The following is a 4,283-nucleotide window of genomic DNA, read 5'->3' as shown; positions in this document are numbered from 1 at the left end:
AACTGTAACAAATAAGGTATCAGTGACTGAGAGATTTCAAAAAGAGTCAAGAGGCTACACTGGATGTCACTCTTATGCAAGCTTCAGTTAGACATTGCTACCTATCATAGCTTGCCAACCCCCAACCAAAACCATTCTAGTCAATCCTAAAGAACACCTAGGGTGTTATATGAAATTCTACAAAGGTTCCAGAAACCTACAACTTCCAGATGGTTCCCTGGACCAGATAAATCCTGAAATACAGAGGGGTCAGTATCTCCAGGACATCAACTAGTTCCACTCCTCTATCCTGTACTATCAACAGTCCCTTCCAGTATGAAAAAGTTAGAATGGGCATGGCCCAAATGCCTCTAAAGAGCGGGAGAAAGATCAAAGACGGTGATGGGGTTATACAGAGAAGGTAAGGTTTAACAAATGACTATAATTGCTAAATCATTAAAAATTGGTATTTCTTTTAGTCTCCAGTATTTTAGAGCAGCTAGAAGTAAAAACCCAAAATTGTGGATTTAAAGCCTGTATCAAACTCTGAAACCTGTTCTACAACTAATTGTATTAGTGTGCTTTGAAATTTATTGCTTTTTTGTATGTATGTTATTTTTCACAAAAAAGAAAAAAGTCAACTGTGACGATAGATGAACAGCTATATGATGATATTGTGAAATATTGATTGTACACTTTGGATGATTACATGGTATGTGAATATATAATATATCAGTTTAAAAACTCTCCAGAGCTTTGTCATCTCATTTAGAAGAAAATAAAAAATGTTACCTTAGCCCGACATGATTTGGGCACCACCATTCCCAAGACCACATTTCCTGCCATTCTTCCTTATCACTGCTTTGACAATCTAGGGCTTTCTATTAATACTCTGGCTATATCAAGCTCACTCTCACCTCAGACCCTTCATACCTGATGTTCCCTCTGTCTTGAAGTCTCTTCAGTCAGATCTTCCCAGGGCTAGTTTTCCTTGCCTGTCATTGCTTGGCTTAGATGCCATTTTATCAGAGGTATTATCAGGCAAGTACCAAAACTATTCAAAATAAATTCTGCCTTCATCTTCCATCCTTCCAAAGTAGCTGGTTTCTTTTGTTCATTTTTTCCTGTTCTGTTTTTCTTTGTTTCCTATGTAAAGGGAAGTGGCAGTCAAGTCTTTTGAAAAACGTCCCACCATGAGATAATAATTCAAAGCATGAATTCTGTACCCAGGCAGCCTGGCTTGTCACTTTTTAGCTGTTTACCTGGTAGCAATTTATTTAACCTCTCCATGGCTCATTTTCCTTCTCTGTTACATATGTAATGCTAGTGCTGCCTTATTGCATTGTTATAAAGAGTGAATGTTCTTAGGACTGTGTCTGAAAAATATAAAACATCCAGTAAATGTTGATAGCTATTATTGATACTTATTATCTATTTACACTTTCAAGAGTATAAACTCCACGAGTGCAAGAACTCTATCTGCTTTGTTCTTTACCATATTCCCAGCACCTAAAGTAGGAACTAGCACATATTGGGTGCTGCACAAGTTTTTGTTAAATAAGTGGTGTTTAACATCTTAGTGAATCAGGGTAACTGATTACAGGGTTCTGAGAAAATTGACTGGATTGTTGGTGAAGCCAGCTTCTTTGCTGCAGCCTAACTGGTTATTTGCTCTGTGTTGAGCCTCTGACTGCAGCCAAGACTAAATTTGCAGTTTGATTTGCCATGTGATTCAGCTGAAGGAGGTTTAGCATTGGAGCCCTCAATTCCTGGAGTTTGATTATTGATCCACTGCTTATTAGTTGCCTGAATATTGTAAAGTAGTTGAACTACTTTGTACCTTAGTTTTTCCTGTGAGCAGGATGGTAAAATTCCCTACATAAAATGTATTGATAAGACTGTCCTCATCACATTGATTGATGCTTCTCTAAGGTAGATGGAGTTAATCATTTCAGACAGAAAAAAATACTCTGTTCTTAACAATCTACTGTGAAAGGGATACCAACACTGCCTTAAATTACCCAATCTAGTGTTTAATCATCCTCTCAGGAAATTCTTTCTTCTGCCTGAATGTGGTTTTGGCAGATCCTTTACCAAGAATGTATTTGTCTCATAGACTACCCCCCCTCCCCATATGTATGAGCTAAGAAACCCCAGGAGACAATGTCTGCAAATTTAGAAGGATCATGGCTTTCTTTTTTTTTTTTTTTTTTTGAGATACAGATCCTTTTGCTAGGAGGGGTGGACCACATTTCCCCTTAGGAACAATTCATCTCTCTCCACTCTCAAGACTTACACTTCTTATATGGAACCTAAATCCTCTTAATGCAATTTAATCCAATTTCCTGTGGTCGATCTCATTAGGGATGAAGAACAGCTGGCCACCATTTTCTATATAATAAACCCTTATATGATTTAAGATAGTTTTAATTTTCCATTCTTTTCCTAGGCAAACTCCAACTCATTATTTTTTTTCTCCCATTTAGACCTGTTTTTTTTTCTGCCTATGACTCTAGCTGCATTTAATCCTTAAACATTACCAATTGTATCATTAACTAAGTATAAGTTTTGAGATTTTCATCTCTATCTCCAAAAGAATATGACAATCTAAAGGATGTCTTTACTGAAGCCTTTCCCTTACACTGTCACTACACAAAATATTTCTTGCTATTTTTGATCAGTTTATATTCAACAGTGAGTATGAATGTTGTACTAAAATTACAAAGCACAATCAGTCTTTCTTGCCTATAAATAAGAAGCTCAGTAATTTAGGTCATGCAAGTGTGAATGTTGACAATAGCTTTTATAATATTCCTACTTAATGATTACTTTTCCGTTTTTGGTGCTGTATGTCCCAAATACTCAAATAATCACTAGGTAGTATTGTCATTAGAAAGAAAACAATTGATTTGACTGATGTTTTTTTATCAAATCAGGAAATATTTTATCATGCCAACACTGCTTTAGTCATCTTATATCATTTCAATTAGCATACTAACATTTTGAGCACTTTCAATATACTGGATAATGTAGTAGGCTCTTTGACTTTCATGTCCTTAATTATGTTCCTAACACATTAAAAGGTAAATATTATTATTCTTTTATAGATGTGAAAACTGATCATCAAAAGTATAAATTTTTTAAGGACTCATGAATGAACAGTTAATTAGGCATATAACTGAATAAGGAAGGCATTTATTAAAATTCTATTGTTAATTTCTGACATTGGAAGATACCACCACAAATGGGTGATAAGAAAGGGAAAATACCTACTTCGTGGTTACCTGCGACTCCTAAATACTAATAATTTTAGTTTCTATTGTTGTAATTGCTAGTTGAGGTGGTCAATTTTGAGTCACTTAGGAGTAAAAGATTCATTACATCTATCACCCCATCCCTTCTGAAATTAGAAACTCAACAGGGATAATACTGAGAAGACCACATCTCTTTCTTCTTCTAATGACAGAAGTAGAAGGCAAACAGTATAATTTACTGAGCCCTTGTTATAGGTGATAACTGTTCCAATTACCATTGTGCATCACAAACCACCATACATTTTTTGTCATTTGTTATGCTCATGGATTCTGAATGTGTGGGATTTAGAATGGGCAGAATGGGGATAAGTGGCCTCCTTTCCACAGTGTCAAAAACCTCAGCTTGGATGGCAGTGTCTTGGTGATTGGGGACTGGAATCATTCGCAGGCTTGTTCACGCACAAAACTGGCAGTTGGTGCTGATTTTCAGCTTACATCTCATCCTGGAGCTGATGGCTGGAATATCTACATGTGGTCAGCGCTTCCTTGAAGCACATTGATCTCTGGTAGTTGAACTTCTTACACAGCATCTTAGGGTTCTCAAGGTGAATGTCCCAATTAAGAACGCAGAATCTGAGTATCCTCTCATGAATTAGATTAGAAGTCACAGTGTCTTTTTTTGCATTTTATTGTTGAAAGCTAGTCGCATACTCAGGTTTCTCTTCAGATCGTATAAATCGTTTGCCTTTTACTAAAGATTTCCATGGAGAGAAACAATAATGAGTTATAAGACTAATTTTTTAAGGTCTTGCCAAAACAAGACCAAACATAAACTGTCAAAATCAGAAACTTGACTTACTAATTAAGCTTCTAAGCCAAAAAAACCCAAATTTAATCCCAAACCCACCCAAATAGAAGGAGGAAAGAATGAGAGTTCACTTTTTAAAAACATTTTTTATTGTGAAATATACATGCAAAAACTGATAAATTTCAAAGTACGGTTTAACAAGTAATTATAGGGCAAATTTCAAAATATGGTATAGGCTACAG

The 4,283-nt window shown here is 35.8% G+C and overlaps 1 non-coding gene across 1 annotated transcript; it reads left to right on the top strand.

Annotated features, from left to right (window-relative positions):
• The first annotated feature begins 3,940 nt into the window (after positions 1–3,940).
• LOC143645447 (U5 spliceosomal RNA) lies at positions 3,941–4,057 on the top strand. Its single transcript, XR_013157152.1, has one exon. It is a non-coding gene; the product is annotated as a U5 spliceosomal RNA (small nuclear RNA).
• Positions 4,058–4,283: the final 226 nt, after the last annotated feature.

This window comes from Tamandua tetradactyla, chromosome 8 (assembly GCF_023851605.1).
Source record: "Tamandua tetradactyla isolate mTamTet1 chromosome 8, mTamTet1.pri, whole genome shotgun sequence".
Taxonomy (NCBI): domain Eukaryota; kingdom Metazoa; phylum Chordata; class Mammalia; order Pilosa; family Myrmecophagidae; genus Tamandua; species Tamandua tetradactyla.
The sequence above is the reverse complement of the archived record's forward strand: the minus strand, read 5'-3'. Positions and strand labels throughout refer to the sequence as shown.